Raw genomic sequence first — 18,843 nt, 5'->3', positions numbered from 1 at the left:
CAAAAAGAGCGAAAAAAAAGTCTTTAAAGAAGAGACAGTTCTGTCTAATTTTTGGAGAGTTTGTCAAATTGATTTTTTTTTTTGTTTTTAATTTATTACATGTTTAGATAAGCTTATAAAAATTATCTGTGACCAGGTAACAGTCAGAATGATGCTAGAAGTCTCAATACATTCCTCAAAGGCCCCATTCTAAAGTGACATTCTTTAAGTCAAATTAGGCAATATAAATATGACTTACTTGAAATAAATCCTAATTTTTATAACTTAAATCATTGGATTTTGAGTTTTTTATCTGCCAGCTTTACCATGGGTGTAGAAATAAATATGGAAAGAGCTCCATTTTCAATTCCCAAGGTGAATATTATGCCTTCAACATATACAGTTGATGAACATATTTGTTGGCTAAGTATGCTTATATCCATCTGCCAAATGGCCTCATGCCTGCTAACATATTGGTCAGACACATGTCTTTGAGTGTGAGTGCCAAGAAAATTTCTAACACTTGCATGCAGTATCTTCTAAAGGAAGTAGCACGGAGACATTATCACTACATATCCCTTTTCCATTTATCATTGCTATACGTATTAAGATGAATTCCCCAACCAGCAAAGAAGTACAAAGAAAAGGAAAGTGAGGAGTAGCTGGTGTTCGTGGCTCTTTGTTGCATATGTAGCAAGTTCTTTGCGACTTTCAACATCAACATATTCAATTACACTGCTGGGTCAGTGGTGATATTGGAGCTCTCAAAGCAAGCGACTTCATCTTGGACACTTCTAAGACTGAGCTTGGTGGTGGACTGGAAAGAGCTATTTTCAGTAGGTGGCAGTATTCCTTCTTCATGCCCTCTGCTTCTCAAACACAACTCTTTAGCCTTTCCTCCACAAAAGGAAAGTAACCTGCCGAGATGGCAGAATGCTAATAAGACAGCAAGAGTGTGTTTAACTGTTTTATGTTGAGTGAAAAACAAACAAACATACAAGCACACCTGTGAAATGTAAGATACTGCAAATGATTAAAATCATAGCTGATGGTGAAAGAAAGTAATTAAACAGGCTACATGAGTGTTTTAAACACATTCTGATATGAGATTAAACTCATCTTTATGTCTAGAGCATAGAATTTCATAGCATTTTACAGCAAAAATACATTCACATTATGAGATCACATAAGACTTCAATTTCTGAGGCATATATAATCTAAATATTTTGTGTTAGTTTTAGTTATTTTTAATTATTATTATTAGAAAGTATTTGTGTAAACATATATTTTTAACAACAAAATTATAGATTCCAAATTTTAAGAAATATCTTTTGTATTTTCTCAACTCAATATATTATTATAAAATGAAATTATTATGAATACTTACTGGCATATTAGGTTTTTAAAAAAGGAATAATTTATTCTAATAAAAAACAAGTGTGCTCAGTACCCCAAACTGATTTTTGAATCAATGGCCTAGGGAATAAATAAAAAAACATTTGAATCAAAATGTTTCCTGGAAAAAAGAAAAAATAATGGAAGTAAAAGTGAATAAAAAGTAAAGACTTTACAACATTTTTTGGCTAGGAATAGATTCAGAAACACCAAAAATCTCAGGAGAAAGCTTTTTTCTTCTGACACTGACTAACTGGGAAGGGGAAAAAACAAAAAAATAGAAAAAAAAAAAAAAAAAGCTTTGAACATTTCAGTAACATGAATTGATCTCAATCAGAGTACTACCTGAGATGTAAAAAGAAGTTATATGTCAATACATATTTAAATACATATTTATCTGAAATTGAAAAAGAAGACCTGTTTCAACATATAAAGATAGATCTGTAGATAGATCTGGAAACAAAAAAAATGTGTCTAGAGGTACTTAAATGACAAAATAATTACAATGATACATTTGCTATAATACTCCTATATAAACAAATGACATAAAATACATAATTTTATGTTGGCTGTAACATGTCAAAATATCCCATCTGAATAAACACCAAAAGCCCTAGCATCCTGTAGCTGAAACTAAATGTTATATATGGAGTGGTAATTCGTGTCGAGAAAATGGTTGAAATTAATAAAGAAAGGGGAGATTTGGGAGTGTGGCCATGGGGGTTGGAAAGCCCCATGGTTGAGATAACATTAGACTCAACGATGAGGCCATCAGGAATGTAAAAGAGTTTAGAAGGAAAAAATAAGGGTGATTCAGGAGACTCCATGCAGTCTCCGGTTGCTTGTTCTCCAGCTGGTTTCTTGTTCTGTTGCTGTTAAGGCAGTTTCTGGGTGTTTGCTGTTGTTGCTGTTGTTGTTATATGCAAAGTTGTTTGACCAATGAAAAGTTGTTTTGAAAAGAACTGCTGTGGAGAGAAGGGTATAAGAGGGGAGCCTGCCCTCAAGAAAGGAGAAGGAAAAAAAAAAAAAAAAAAAGGCAACACGATTTGATTAAGTTATGTCATCAATAGAGAAGCAGAAAGAAAGAATGAAAAGGAACAGGCTAGCAGAACAGAGACCAGGACGGGAACAGGCACTTTGATTGCCTCATGAAGATAGGTTCGGCCAGACTCAGCAAACTGCTCAAAGAAGCTCGTACTGAAAGTTGATGGAAATAGGCAGCACTGGAGCTGGAAAGAAGCTCAAGCTGAGAGAAGCCGACCCGTGCACACAACTGCCTCTCGCTGGTAAGCAGTTGCACGTTATGGGGAATCATACGTCCTTAGAAATAAAGACTGTCCTGGTAACCTTATGGCTTATTCTCCTTCTTAACAATCGGACAGTTTATGATCCTGAAATATGGGACCAAATTGAGGTCAAGGTGTGGGACTCTGCAACTAAAAATGATGAGGTTGCGGTGGGATTGCTCGGCACCTGGCGAGCAGTCTCTGAGGCCTTAAAGAGCCATGTGGGACCACAGTCAGAAACGTGTGGTTTGCCAGACAGTGAGGGAGCTGCGGGCTCCTTTACTGGTCTGACTGCTACGCCATGGGCCCCTCTGCTGCTACAGCCATCGAAGGCTTTTGCTGTTACGCCCCCTGCTGACCTGGGCGTGCCTTTTGACCCAGGCCTTACTGGTCTTGAAAAGGAGATGGATATGCTTTTCTTCGATCCGGGAAGTATGGGATACATAAGGCCTGAAGACTGAGTTGCTTGACAACTTAAAGCCAGACATATTGTTCAAAAGGAATGGAAAATGGAGACTGTTAAGTCATGGAGCTTAAAGGATTGTTTGTTACCTTTTCTGAATGTGCATATGTATAGGCATACTCGATTTTAGTAGGTTATGGAACTTAAAGGATAGCTTGCTACCTTTTCTGATTGTATGTATGTATAGGCATACTCGGGTTTGGTATGTAAAGCAATGTTCTATATATTTAGAATGTTTGATGTTCATGTGTGCGTGTTGGTGGAGCGTAGACTCCCCACACACCTAGTGCTGTTTACTTGCCTTTTATAGCTTTTATAGCTTTTATAGCTTTTATAGCTTTTATACCTTTTATAAGTATAAATATTTCTAAATTCAGAATGAGTTGAGACTTCATTTTTAACACAAAATAACATGACATAATATAAAACTGAAAAATCGGGGAAAGAGAGAATACGTGAAGTTTTTGCACAAGGACATTCAGAACAGATTATAGAGAGTAAAGTCGTCTAAACTCCTGATGAATGAAAATAGGTAGAAAACAAAAGCCGAGCACCATTTACTACCATCCCAATCCATACTGCCCCAGAGATTAAAGAATTTCTGTTTTGTCTTCTGAAAAGTCCTTTGGTCGAATTTATCTATGGAAATGTCTGAGTATAATAAGGTGCTTGTCTTACGTAATACATATGTATGGACAAAGCAAAGGGGCCTTTGTAGCCCAAAGTGGAATTTATCATAGACCATTTCACTTGCTGAGGTGATCAGCTCCGGGGCAGATGCATTCTGCAGTGGAGCACGGGATCGGGCCACGCAGGGCTAATTTTTCCGGCATCAAGCCTACTTGAGGGAGCTGCCGGGACCTGGCAGCCCTCATGAGGGAGGCTGAGGAGGCGTAGGTGGAGCCAGCAGCGCCCCCTCTCCAGCCATTCAAAAGCTGCCCCTAGGGAGCGCGGCAAACAGGGAAGGCAAACAGGGCGTGGCACGTCAGAAGGGAGTGGTGCGGCAATTCGCACAGGCAGGGTGAGCAGGAAGGGCAGAGCGCTCTCCCCCGCCCATACGAACACCTCCTGTAACGACAGCCGTTAGCTAGGCTGCCAATGGTCTCCACAAGGCACAGTGTGCTCTCCAGAAAGATGGTACAAACCCAGACAGACTACCCGTTCACAAATGCAGCAGTTCAGGTCACCAGATGCAGGGAGTGTCTGAGCCTGTTGCTGCCATTGGCGGGAGGTAAAGAAACTGCATGTGTGAGGTGTGAGCAGGTGGATGACGTGGTCCGCATGGTGGCGGAGCTCAAGGAGGAGGTGGAGAGGTTGAGGGATATCAGGGAGTGCGAGCGGAAGATACACTGGTGGAGCAACTCCCTGCAGGGCCTCAATGAGAGGTACCATGGTGAGACACCCCAAATGGGGGTGGACCCCCTGCCCTGTTGCCGTCGGGAAGAGGGAGGGGACCTGGGAGTTGAGGAGGAATGGAGACAGGTTCCTGCTCGACCTCACAGGCGATGCCCTCCCCTTCTGGCCCCACCTTCCCAGGCGCCCTTACACAACAGCTTTGAGGCCCTGGAGCTTGAGAGACCGGTAGCTGAGGAAAAGGCAGAAAGTGTACCCAGGAGGATGCCTAGGGCAGGGAAATTGACTCCACGCATCAGGACTGCCTCCACTAAGACAGAAAGAAGGGTTATTACTGTGGGATACTCTCTTCTCAGGGGATCAGAGGGTCCTATTTGTCGGCCTAACCCTACCCGTAGGAAAGTCTGCTGCTTCCCTGGGGCCAGGGTCAGGGACTTTGCCAGGAAGCTTCCCAACCTGGTTTGCCCCTCTGACTATTATCCTCTTTTGATAGTCCAGGCAGGCAGTGATGATATCAAAGAGAGAAGCCTCAATGCTATCAAACGGAACTTTAGGGAGCTGGGGTGATTACTGGAGGGAACGGGAGTACAGGTGGTGATTTCGTCTATCCCTACAGTGGCAGGGAGGGGTACTGACAGGACACGAAAAGCCCACCCAGCTCAGAGGCTGGTGCCAGCACAGAAATCTTGTTTTTTTTTGACCATGGGGAGCTTTACTCAGCACCCAGCCTGATGGCTGCAGACGGGTCCCTATCTCTAAGGGGAAAACGGATCCTGGGCCAGGAGCTGGCAGGGCTCATTGAGAGGGCTTTAAATTGGTTAAGAAGGGAGATGGGGCTGAAACAAGGCTTGTTGGAGCTGTGCCAGGGGGAACAATAGCAAGGCCGGGGGATAAGGCAATGGCCCAGCTGAAGTGCATCTACACTAATGCACGCAGCATGGGTAACAAACAGCAGGAGCTGGAAGCCATCCTGCAGCAGGCAGGCTACAACTTGGTTGCCATCACAGAGACCTGGTGGGACCACTCTCATGACTGGAGTGCTGCAATGACTGGCTATAAGCTCTTCAGAAGGGACAGGCAGCAGAGAAGGGGTGGTGGTGTGGCTCTCTATATTAGAGAATCTTTCGATGTTGTGGAACTCGAGGCTGGGAATGACAAGGTTGAGTCCCTTTGGGTTAGGATTGGCGGGAAGGCCAACAAGGCTAGCGTCCTGGTCGGGGCCTATAATAGACCGCCGAACCAGGATGAGGAGACAGATGAGGAGTTCTACAGGCAGCTGACAGAAGTTGCGAAATTGTCAGCGCTTGTTCTCGTGGGGGATTTCAGCTTCCCTGACATATCCTGGAAGCACAACACAGCCCAGAGAAAGCAGTCTAGGAGGTTTCTGGAGAGCGTGGAAGATACCTTCCTGACGCAGCTGGTTAGTGAGCCTACCAGGGGTGGTGCCCCGGTAGACCTTCTCTTCACAAACAGAGAAGGACTGGTGGGAGATGTGGTGGTCAGAAGCTGCCTTGGGCAGAGTGACCATGAAATGGTGGAGTTCTCTATTCTTGGCGAGGCCAGGAAGGGGACCAGTAAAACTGCTGTATTGGACTTCTGGAGGGCTGACTTTGAGCTGCTCAGGACACTGGTTGGCCGAGTCCCTTGGGAGGCAGTTCTGAAGGGCAGAGGAGTCCTGGAAGGCTGGGCACTCTTCAAGAAGGAAATCTTAATGGCGCAGAAGCGGTCTGTCCCCACGTGCCCAAAGATGAGCCTGTGTGGAAGAAGACCGGCCTGGCTCAACAGAGAGTTGCAGCTTGAGCTTAGGAGAAAAAAGAGGGTTTATAATCTTTGGAAAAGAGGGTGGGCCACTCGGGAGGACTATAAAGAGGTAATGAGGCAGTGCAGGGACAAAATTAGAAAGACCAAAGCTCATCTGGAGCTCAATCTGGCTACTGCCACTAAAGAAAGACAACAAAAAATCTTTTTACAAATACATCAATGCAAAATGGAGGACTAAAGAGAATCTCCATCCTTTACTGGATGCAGGGTGTAACTTAGCTACAAAAGATGAGGAAAAGGAGGAGGTGCTTTATGCCTTCTTTGTCTCAGTCTTTAGCGGCAATACCAGTTGTTCTCTGGATACCCCGTACCCTGAGCTGGTGGAAGGGGATGGGGAGCAGAATGTGGCCCTCACTATCCACGAGGAAATGGTTGGCAACTTGCTATGGCACTTGGGTGTGCGCAAGTCAATGGGGACAGATGGGATCTACCCGAGGATACTGAGAACTGGCAGAGGAGCTGGCGAAGCCACTTTCCATCATTTATCAGCAGTCCTGGCTATTGGGGGAGTTCCCAGTTGACTGGTGGCTAGCAAACGTGACACCCATCTACAAGAAGGGCCGGAGGGCAAACCTGGGGAACTATAGGTTTGTCAGTTTGACCTCAGTGCCAGGGAAGCTCATGGAGCAGATTATCTTGAGAGTCATCACACAGCACTTACAGGGCAAGCAGGCCATCAGGCCCGGTCAGCATGGGTTTATGAAAGGCAGGTCCTGCATGATGAACCTGATCTCCTTCTCGGACAAAGTGACGCGCTTGGTGGATGAGGGAAAGGCTGTGGATGTGGTCTACCTTGACTTCAGCAAGGCTTTTGACACCGTTTCCCACAGCATTCTCCTCGAGAAACTGTCTGCTCGTGGCTTGGACTGGCATATGCTTCATTGGGTTAGAAACTGGCTGGATAGCCAGGCCCAAAGAGTCGTGGTGAATGGAGTCAAATCCAGTTGCAGGCCGGTCACTAGTGGTGTTCCCCAGGGCCCGGTGCTGGGGCCGGTCCTCTTTAATATCTTCATCGATGATCTGGATGAGGGCATTAAGTGCACCCTCAGTAAGTTCGCAGATGACACCAAGTTAGGTGCGTGTGTCGATCTGCTCGAGGGTAGGAAGGCTCTGCAGGAGGATCTGGATAGGCTGAACAGATGGGCTGAGGTCAGCTGTATGATGTCCAACAAGACCAAGTGCCGGGTCCTGCACCTGGGGTGCAATAACCCCAAGCAGAGCTACAGGCTGGGAGAGGAATGGTTGGAAAGCTGCCTGGCGGAGAAGGACCTGGGAGTGATGGTTGATAGTCGTCTGAATATGAGCCAGCAGTGTGCTCAGGTGGCCAAGAAGGCCAACAGCATCCTGGCTTGCATAAGAAGCAGTGTGGCCAGGAGGTCTAGGGAAGTGATTGTCTCCCTGTACTCGGCTCTGGTGAGGCTGCACCTTGAGTACTGTGTTCAGTTTTGGGCCCCTCGCTACAAGAAGGACATCGAGGTGCTTGAGCGAGTCCAGAGAAGGGTGATGAAGCTGGTGAGGGGTCTGGAGAACAAGTCCTACGAGGAGTGGCTGAGGGAGCTGGGCTTGTTCAGCCTGGAGAAAAGGAGGCTCAGGGGTGACCTTATTGCTCTCTACAGATACCTTAAAGGAGGCTGTAGCGAGGTGGGGGTTGGTCTTTCTCCCTCGTGCCTGGTGACAGGACGAGGGGGAATGGGCTAAAGTTGCGCCGTGGGAGTTTTAGGTTGTATGTTAGGAAGAACTTCCTTACTGAGAGGGTTATTAGGCATTGGAATGGGCTGCCCAGGGAAGTGGTGGAGTCACCATTCCTGGAGGTCTTTAAAAGAGGTTTTGATATAGAGCTTACTGATATGGTTTAGTGGAGGACTTGTTAGTGTTAGGTCAGAGGTTGGACTCGATGATCTTGAGGTCTCTTCCAACCTAGAAATTCTGTGATTCTGTGATTGTGAAAGTTGGTTTGAAGGTTTGTGGCATTATCTATCTACTTACTAATTCCATTTGTGCAATAGCATAAGATAGAAACATACCAGTAATTAGCTGATTAGAGCACATGGTGTGTGGGCATGTTGAGAAGGCAGCAATATTATCTAGAGGACAGCAACTAATGACATCGCATGACTCTCTGTTGTAAGCTAATTGCCTATGGGTGGTAGAAAAGGATTCTCCCCCTCACCCACCTGTGTTTAGTATAACTGGTTATACATCATATGGTTTTGATTTCCTTTTGTTTTCTCCCCCTCCCAAAGTCTAAAGCACCAGAGAAGTGAAAAGCTTTGCTAAAGGACAAGAATCTCAGACTTTGTTTAATTTCTTACAGTAAAATCCACAACAAAAAGGGGAGGTGGTCGGTAATATAGCTCCAGATAGATTTTGATGTGGTTGAAGGACATATGCTGAGCAACTTCTCCTGAAGCAAGCCCTCTGGATCCCCTGAGTAAATACAGGTCTGTAAGCAAAGCGCTTGTGGCTGCTTTCAGGTAACTCCTAAATCTGGAAGAAGATGAACCAAGAAGAAATAAAGAGAGTGGGCCAGGTGGATATGAATTAATGACACTACCTTAACTGTGAGAAAAAAAATTATCAAGACTTAAACTTTTCCATTTCTAGCTATCCAGTGATACCAGATGATATTTCCATATAGGAATGATATTTCAATGCTTAGGTAATTACATAAATATGATAAAGAAAAGTACCAATTACTAAGGTGGTTTTGTTTTTTGTTTTTTGTTTTTTTTTTTAATTCCATTTTCTGAAAAGAGTAAGTTATGACATCTACTTCCCTCCACCAAGCCTGTAGCTCTGGAAACAATGAACTAGTATAGCAAGCCAGTTTCTATTGATCAATTAATAGAAATATCAGTAAAGTGCACCTTCCCTGAAAAAAAAGAAACTAAAAACTTCTGTAAGAGAAAATGAATTTGTTCCAGAATATCACCATCTGCTGAGTTTTTAAAATATTTTTTATTAAGGTATAACCTTATTAAGTCCTGCAGTAATACAGTATCAATTACATTTTAATTTATTCTGTTAAACTCTGTCTATCATTTAGTGGTAGGCTGAGTGCTTTAAAGTCTGTGAGAGTCAAGATTAGCAGTCTGGTGATCATATTAATAACAATAATGACGATGATGATAATAATAATATAGTTCTTATAATCTTTTTTCTTTATGCTTTGAGTTTAAACTACTTCTCTGATTCCACTGAAGCTGGTATTTCATGTTTGTCTTTGTTTCCAGTCTCTGTTTGATATTCACTGATCTTTCGGGGAAGCAATATTTTAAAAGCTGTGGCGATCTATACAGACTATTAAAATAGTCTGTATAATTAATAATTATTTCAAAGGAATTGGTTAAAAACAAAACCAAAAAAAAAAAAAAAACCAACAGGAAATTCATACATTAGTTCTGTTTTTTTCCTGCTTTGCAGAGATACAGCCTTCTATGAAACTATATATATATATATATATTTAAGGTACAGGTATGTATACCATCTCTGGCAAAAAATACCTTTGCAACTGGTGAGGTAAAGTTGGTTAACCTTAGTATTGATCAAAGTTCTTGAATGGGAAAATCTTTTTATAGTACATAGCACAAAGCACTGCTATGAGGAATTAAGCAGTTACCTGAACATTTATTGAAAGGTGTGTATAGATTGGCTAAGTATTTACTATAAGTAGTTACTACGCTCTGAAAAGAGTTTATCTGGGGTGCAAAGATCTTAGTGTGTGAACTTAATAATAGCAATGTCTCAACACTTTCAAAACTATTACTTAAAACAGTGTGCAATCATTAACAGAAAAAAAAAAAAAAAAAAGACTGCCCAGGCAGAGTTATAAACAAACATTAGTGTATAAACAAACATTTCAGTAACAATTATAGTAATACAAATAGTGTTAATAATAATAACAGTAAAAACTTACACACACCTGCTAGTTGTCAGAAGTGTAGGAAGGGGAAGAATATGGGAGGGGTTGAAAATAGAAACAGAAACATGTTTTCAAAAATAATCTTTAAGCAAACTGAAATCTTCTGTTTCTTACTTTAGACAGCCACTCTATAATTAAACACACCTCCTTGAAAATATTCTTGACGTTTAATATTCTTCCTGCTAAACTACTCTGGATATCTTATTCATCAGCTTCTCTGGATGAAAGGCTCCACAATTTACTTCTCTTTTCAGACTTATTTACTGGTTTACATTTTCCTTGGCCTTGTTTGAGTATTTTGTGTGCTTTTATTTGCATGTACCTATCCAAATGCTTTGGATTTTTACAACCCTAAATAGATTCTTATTCCCAATTTAGATTTATGATATTGCCCTTTTCGAGGCTAGACTAAACATGCCTCTGGATGTAAGTACAGAATATAGAAGAATATAAATCCCTTTGCAGGATCAACATTTCAAGAGCTATTTGTTAGTTTTCTGGTTCAACTAAAACAATCCAAATCACTGCTATTTCTGGCTATGTTCCCATTTATAAAGCTTTTAAATCTGTAAACAACAAGCAACAGGAAACAAAACTTTATTTTCATGTTGTGCTCTCATCTCTGTTCCTTGTTCCTCATTTTGGCTCCTACTCAACAGACCTTTGTTCATTTTAGTTTTAAATGAATCTGGCTTCAGAGGCTCTAGGCATAACTAGACTCAACTGTTGAACTTCCCTTAAAGTCCCGTGTTAGCTCATGGACTGTACAATTTAGTGGCTTTCAACTGGGGGGAACTCCCCTCTCCTTGAAGGTGTTGAGCACATGTAAGCCAGGCAGTACCTGAATAATTCCTGTATAGTAGTTTTTTTGTCTGAACTACCTCAAAGTCATCAATGATAATTAGTCTCTCAAACTCTGGACATCTGCCTGGTTTAGTGGTGTGTTATTTGAGGCACTCCATTGGTAATTGCTATTGTAAGTCTTTTATAACCTTTCAGAATGTCCCAAAGACCTGAAAAAAACTAATTATGCAACTATATTCTGTATAGGATGTGTTTTCAAACTTTAGTGCTTGTACATGTAAAATAACATGTTGAATACAAAACATAAACGTGGATAGAACCGTGTGCACTTTAAAATATCTGTGATCCGAGTAGAAAGCAAAGAGAAATTAACAAAATTTAAATACTATTGCACATCTAGGTTTCTTTGTTCCTTTTCCCTTGAAGTCAATAGCTGACATGCATGAAATTAATGGTCCTAATTGTACTTTTTGAAAGGAGTTGAGAATTCAAATTAATCAAATTCCCATGATTATGAATCTGAACTGCCCTAATGGCTAAAGGCTTTCTTTATTTAGTCATGTGGTAAATAATCATATTCCTTTCTAGCTTTTCACAGACTTGTAGAAGTGAAAACAATCTATGTTATCTAACAATTTTGCCCTTATAGATTGTACTTCATGTGAGGTGACTTAAAGTCCTTGAAGTGATAGATCATCAGTTTTCATGGAATCATAGAATCACAGAACTGCTTGGGTTGGAAGCAACATTAAAGATCACCTAGTTCCAACACCCTCCATGGGCAGGGACACCAGCCGCTAGATCAAGTTGCCCAGGGCCTCGCCCAACTTTATTTTGTAACATTATTAATACATCACATTGTTTTTTTATTTTAAAATTTTACAGATTCAGACTTTCAAGTTCTTTATCTGGTTGTTACCAAGAGACACCTCTGTCAAGTATCTTCTTTTTCCATTAGCCCAGGTAAGTAGCCATCTGGATGAATTCCTCAGAGATCTCAGGTTCAACACAAGACTTCAACCCAAACACTTCTACCTCTGCTAAGTCAATATAAGCATCAGTCCACTGAACTGACTCACTGTATAACAAACTGCCAGTCTGCTTTTCAAGACTTGACCTTCCAAAATAGACCATGAAATTTAAAGTCTTCTTAAAAACTCAAAAAAAAAAAAAAAAAAAAGTGAGAGCTTTGCCCTTCAGAAGAGAAATAATTATTTGGAAAAAAATGTTGACATAGTTCTCATTCAGGAGAATCAGAAATGTTTGTTTTAGAAAGCAATCACTTTGAAAACTGTCAATGTAATATCACTTATCCATAATTTCCACTTTGTATCTTATTTATCCATTCTATTTTGATCTATCCTGTTCTTTAGTATTTATGACTACCTTTTCCATCTTCTCTTCCTTATTTTCTAGTTATTGTCAAGGAGGAAAAAAAAAATTCCAAACTCAGGACAAATATTGAAATGGGAAAAAAAAAAAAAGGAAAAACTAAGGAGAACAGATAAATCTGATTATACATTTATCCATATATAGAAAGATATAGACAACTATTCAGTTTAATATTACAATGCAACTACTTAATTTAATTATGGCATGCTGGTTCCTATCAATAAACTAGAGATATACCAGAACTAAAACATTTTCTGTCCCATGTCCGGTTACAATCAGTTTTAAGAATTTTAAAACAATTAGAGATTTCTTAAATATTCATAAAGCTGGTACTGACAGCTGAGTAACAATAAGCATAGGACTCATAAAAAGTTCTAACTGGGACTGGCAAAACTAATATAATGTCCATGATACACAGTATAATACTAGTATAATGTCACCATAATACAGGTGAAAAGAAGCCCAGGCTGTTCTTGCATTCATGAAAACCCTGCTCTGACTTTACACATTACGAAATCTCACTAGTCATTCTCAAGAGGATGAATCTTCTCCCTGCGTCTGTGTCAAGCACAGTTTATGCTGGACCAATGAGGCCAATTGTATGAAGTCCAACAAGGCCAAGTGTCGGATCCTGCCTTTGGGGCACAACAACTCCAAGCAGTGCTACACTGGGAGATGGGAGGTTAGAAAGCTGCCTGGCACAGAAGGACCTGGGAGTCTTGGCTGATAGTAAACTGAATATGAGCCAGCAGTGTGCTCAGGTGGCCAAGAAGGCCAACAGCATCCTGACCTGTATAAGAACCAGTGTGGCCAGCAGGTCTAGGGAAGTGATTGTCACCCTGTACTCAGCTCTGGTGAGGCCACACCTCAAGTACTGTGTTCAGTTTTGGGCCCCTCGCTTTTTCAGTCTGTTTGGATTGTTCAGTCTGGAGAAGAGGAGGCTCAGGGGTGACCTTATCGTATTTTACAGGTACCTTAAAGGAGGTTGTAGCGAGGTGGGGGTTGGTCTGTTCTCCCACGTGCCTGGTGACAGGACGAGGGGGAATGGGCTAAAGCTGCACCAGGGGAGGTTTAGGTTGGATATTAGGAAAAACTTCTTTACTGAAAGGGTTGTTAGGCACTGGAATGGGCTACCCAGGGAGGTGGTAGAGTACCATCCCTGGAGGTCTTTAAAAGACATTTAGATGTAGAGCTTACTGATACGGTTTATTGGAGGACTTGTTAGTGTTAGGTCAGAGGTTGGACTAAGTGATCTTGGAGGTCTCTTCCAACCTGGATGATTCTGTGATGCTGTGATTCAACTTTCACACATTTCCCTGGAGCCATCCTCACCAGTGCAGTAGCAGTACCAGTGCCCATGCAGTATAAGGTTTGGGTTTGCAGTACTGTATGTAACATATAACATATGGCCAACTTGGACTTACAAACTTCTCTGTAATTATTTCAAACTGTCAGAGCATATTCATGTCAAACACTATCTGTCCAGCAGGGAAATGCATTTGAGATGGCACTTGCAAAATATAAATACATTGTGAAAGAAATAGGTATGCCACTTGCCTGTATCAAGTAGTCTGATGTATTAGAGAAAAAATAATAATTACAAAATCTGATTCTCCTCCTGAAACTATTTTAAACTGTTTAGAAAAGTTTTCTCTACAGCTCAGAGAGGAAAGAATAGTTGTATCTTCAAGCAATGTATATAAAGTCAGCTGTGCACATAAGCTTCTCTCTTCCACCACGTCTCCTATCTTAGAACATTATGTGCAAGTGAACATTTTGGGACCTTATGCAAATATTAGGTCATGCAGTTCATATTAATGTCATTATAGAATAAGTTACCTTCTCCATGGCACTGATCTAAAGCCAGCCCAGATGGTGTCAACTAGAAGTTGTCATTAATAAGTAGTCGTTTCTTTGTTTATGTGAAATAAATGGATGTCTCAGTTGCTGATCTCAACTTCCAGGTCAGTGCATATATCATACAAAAACATGCACAGCAAAAACAGCATAAGTAGCACCTTATTGGAACTCCTACCACAGGGACATGTGTTTGGAGCAATAAAGCATAGCCATCTTACCCCTTCCTGTGCTCCCTGTGAAATACTATTTGTTTCTGACTATTCCAACAGCCCTTCAGGACTGTGAGAAGGCAGTAACTGCATCTGGTACACCCCAGTTTGGTGAGCAATAGCACAATTCACAATTCTAGCCCCTCTCACAAGTAATTTCCTTCATAACACTGTCAAAAGCAGAGCAGTGTCTACTTGTCTCTCCCTTTTTCACTATCAGCTGAGCAAACATCTTAATGTTTGAAAATAGTTTATCACCCACACAGCTTAATAAACACATTGAAAGCATTTCCCTGAAGAGGCTTGGAATTAAAGAACACCCCAGTCTCCTCAGAATTCTGATAGCAAGAGAGATTAACAAGTCAACATTTCTTAAGTAGCAGAATCATGATTGTCTCATTTCTAATCAATAGACTCAATTCAAAATCTCCTATTGCATCTTTTCCCCTCTCTGAAAACCTTCAGAAAACCTCTTAAATTTGTTTGAATTCTTAGTGTCACAATTTTGAATTACTGCTTTTTTTTTTTTTTTTTTTCAGAAATGAGCATCCTCTTAGACCTATATGCATATGAGATGCATGTGTTCCTTCCTGAGCTTTTAAGATAAACAGTGAGAACTTAACAGGCCTGCTAATCAAAGCTTACAGAAGGAAAATATCTTGTAATTCAGACTTAGAAATACCCCACATGGCAAAAAAGGAATGGACTGTCACACAGTAGGATTTGTAGAAAATTAACCAAAGTACATATGAGTTAACCAAATAATAATTTAAAAATTTAAAATGCAAAGAAGGAAAATTTCAGCTGAAAAAAAAATAAATCAGAAACTGAAATGTGCTACTGAACTGGATACCTTTAATTGGCACATAGGTGCCAAAACAAAAAACAAAACAAAACAAAACAAAACAAAGCAAACAAACAAACAAACAAACAAACAAACAAAAAAAAAAAAAAAAAAAAAAAAAAAACCAGTGCAATGAAAATCTGCAAATATTGTAATGATCTTGAACTAGCTTAGCTTATAGGGATGATTTCTGCCATCATTAACATTTCATAGAGAAAATTTCTGCAATGCCAGTCCATTCTGAAATGAAGGTAGGAAGGTGGTATACACATAGAAATAAAAAGACAAAAAGTGTATTCTTGCTCATACAACAATATGTGCATGTTATATAAATTTGTGAGGGCATAAGCAGATTGATTAGTTTATACTGCCAGTAAAAAAAAAACATGAACCTGTATCAACTATCACAAATTTGGCTGTGCTCTTGTTGCAAGTACTTCTCTCTCTCTCATTTTATTTACTTATTTACTTATTTTCCCCTGTGAATTTTCCCTTTGGAACAAAATTAAACTTTGTTTTCCTTTTTCTTCAAGAAATCACAAGACACCATGGACTTCTGTTAGTAAGACACTGGTTATAACACCAAATGCCATCTTGTCACATGTTTTAATAATGCTGTCACTCAGCTGTCTTGCTCCATAGAAAAGATAAATGACGCAGTAAAAAAGCTCTCATAAAATCTTAACTTGACAACACAAGAAATTATTTTAATACAGAAAAATAACATTATGACTGAATTGGCTGTTGTTCTGGTAAGACCAACATCATAGTACCAGTCTTAAAAAGAAAGTTGTGGGGAAAAAAAAAAAAAAAAGTTAAGCATTTCCTTATGACAGAGAATTCTGAAACCCTTGTTTCTTATAGTTGAACTGAACAGAAAAGATAAAGAGAAAGGATGCAAACAGGACTATCCACAATATGTGTTGGTATGCAAAGAATAATCACATATGTCATGGAAACATAATGAGTCAACAGTTCCTCTCATGAAAAGATTTCTAAAATTGTATGGAAAAAGAGCATACACATCCCCAAAATTAAATCTGTTATATTCCCCCATTATTTTCTAGAACAGTCGCAAATCAATGAGTAAAGACAGTCTCACTGTTAGCATCTTTTCTTTGAGCTCTTCAACACAAAAGAAAGTCCGTGGCATAGTCTTCACTTGTTTTCTGAATATATATTTAAGTTTCAGATCTTCAGTAAACTAGTTGGGTTGCTTTTCCTTCTGCTGTTAACTGTGAGCTTGAATTTCTAAGAAAGGCAGAAGAAAATTTCTCTATCCACTGGACAGGAAAGATTAGCTTTTATTTTGTTTGGTACTGAAGACTAAAGCTGACCCGTGTGGATATTTCATAGTTTTTCCACAGCTGAAAGATTCCTGTTAGAAATTTCCATGTGATCACACAAACATCCTGAAACTCCTCAAAGCTGTGAAAGATATTGAATTGAGAGGTAATGGAGGTACTAACCTTATATAAACCTGCAGTGATTTTTTTTTTCCCATATGCTTCTATAGAACATGAAGATGTTTCTTTCCATCTTCAGAAGCATTAGCCCTAAAAGTTTTTAAATAGCTAGATAAAAGTCCTAGTAAAGAATCATCTAAGAAAATGTTTGAACCCTTCAGTAATACATAAGTACTCCCGTATTGTCTAGCAGTGTTCAAAACACTAGATTTAGCTATTTTCTTCTCTGTAAAACTGAAAACAAAAAAACTTCTTAGAACTATCAAGACAAAAAGTATACCGTAGCCTAAATATGACTTGAAGTTACCTCTTCTGTGTACTGATGTGCTTTTCAAAAGTAAATTGAGTCTTAATTATTTTTTGTTATAGCTTTTTGTTATAATAGTTTTTGTTATAGAAAACCAAAATTTTATTCTGAATTCAGTAGGTGCTAAATGACAATTTCCCAGATAAGTAAATAATACATATATATATGTTACTAGCATTTGTAATAATTCTCAGACTGAGAATTATTTATGATATATTTCTAAACATCATTAGAGATCTTTATGTACATAAACATAAAAAAAAAGATGAAGTTAGATCATCTGAAGTAAAAGGTCCCAGTGTCTTAGCTTAAAAAGTTTTCACTGAGCAAAATTTTGCCAGTACCTGTAAGTTATGTTTTTAATATAGTTCTAACCTTAAGACCCATTGCACATTATATCATCTTTCAACATCTTGCTGTTTTAAATGATATGAATTTGACCATAAATACACAGGCAATCAGGTATGAATACAAGACCACAGGAAAAAAATGCAGAAACATGAGCTTTACAGTTTTTTTTCAATAAAGCACAAAAAAGCTGTATGGGCTGCTGCAGGGAAAGTTAACATCCCAGCCAGACTCAGTACACCCCTTTGAAGAGGAACATTGCTAGAATATATAAAATTAACACCCAAAAGATAATAACAAATCCTGACGACCTCTCTTTCCCCAAGTTGATTTCTCCAAATCAGCCATTTTATTAGTTAATTTTATCTAAAAGGCAATGGGTTTCTCTACCAAACAGATTATATATATATATATACACCAATAGAAAATATGAGTCAGACAAGGACAAGATGTATAACTTCAGTTGGCCAGGTTAGCACTATCATAGGAGTAGCTGAGCACATGAGAGATTGGCTTTCAGCCTCACTGGTTCAGCTGATAGCCCCCAAAACAAAAACTTTAATGTTGGAGAAAATTTGAAGTGCATTTAAGCAATAAGCTATTTACTTTTTTTTGTCTAAAGTACTTTTACTACCCATTTTAAAAAAAAACATGAATCATTAATGTAAACAAACGTCTTCTGTTGCAGCAATTATTTTAAGTTCTGTTATATATGCACCTGAAAAACAAAAGAAGAGGCAAACCTACTCTACTTCAGCCACTTCTCCTTAGAGTCACAAAATCCCCCAAACAAAATAATGCTAATGCACTAATGCAAAAAAAAATCTGAAACAGACTCCTGTGTACATCCTTATTCTTGCAAAAAAGAATTCTATTTTTTTTATGGATGCATAGAAGATGACATTCCCAGGATTATTAACAATTCTAAACCATTATTGTTGCTAATGCAACCCCACTAAGTTCCATTTCTTCCCCAAAGATATCAGGTTATATCAGGTTATATTATTATGAAGGAATTTGAGACAGAACATCAAAAACAAAGTGGTGTTCAATGATCCTACAGCATTATTTATACTTAGCAGATGTCTTCCTGGGTTCTCTGATAAACATTGGCCGCTCCAGATATTCATTTGTTCACACTGCTCTATGGATTATGTTTTATAAATTATGACAGGCCACCAACTGAAAATCAGTCATCCAGGAAGGACATATCCTCTTCTCACTACAGCATTCAGATTACTTTGGAAGCTTCATTACAGTCTCAATATAATCTCACCTAAGAAAGAAAACTGGTTTTGCATTTTCAATGTCTCTGTCTTGACAATATTTAAAATTTATACTTGATGTGCTAATTAAAATAAGTTAGTAAGGCCTCTGGATGATCACATGATATC

At 39.5% G+C, this 18,843-nt stretch overlaps 1 long non-coding RNA gene across 1 annotated transcript in view; it reads left to right on the top strand.

The window, feature by feature from the left end:
• LOC137857015 (uncharacterized) overlaps positions 1 to 18,106 on the top strand; it is a 345,336-nt gene extending 327,230 nt beyond the window's left edge. The window contains exons 2-3 of the long non-coding RNA XR_011096929.1: positions 11,909 to 11,986; positions 15,024 to 18,106. This is a non-coding gene — a long non-coding RNA (uncharacterized lncRNA). The remainder of the gene's footprint in view (positions 1 to 11,908; positions 11,987 to 15,023) is intronic.
• The last annotated feature ends 737 nt before the right edge of the window (positions 18,107 to 18,843 follow it).

This window comes from Anas acuta, chromosome 5 (genome assembly GCF_963932015.1).
Source record: "Anas acuta chromosome 5, bAnaAcu1.1, whole genome shotgun sequence".
NCBI classification, from domain to species: domain Eukaryota; kingdom Metazoa; phylum Chordata; class Aves; order Anseriformes; family Anatidae; genus Anas; species Anas acuta.
The sequence above is the reverse complement of the archived record's forward strand: the minus strand, read 5'-3'. Positions and strand labels throughout refer to the sequence as shown.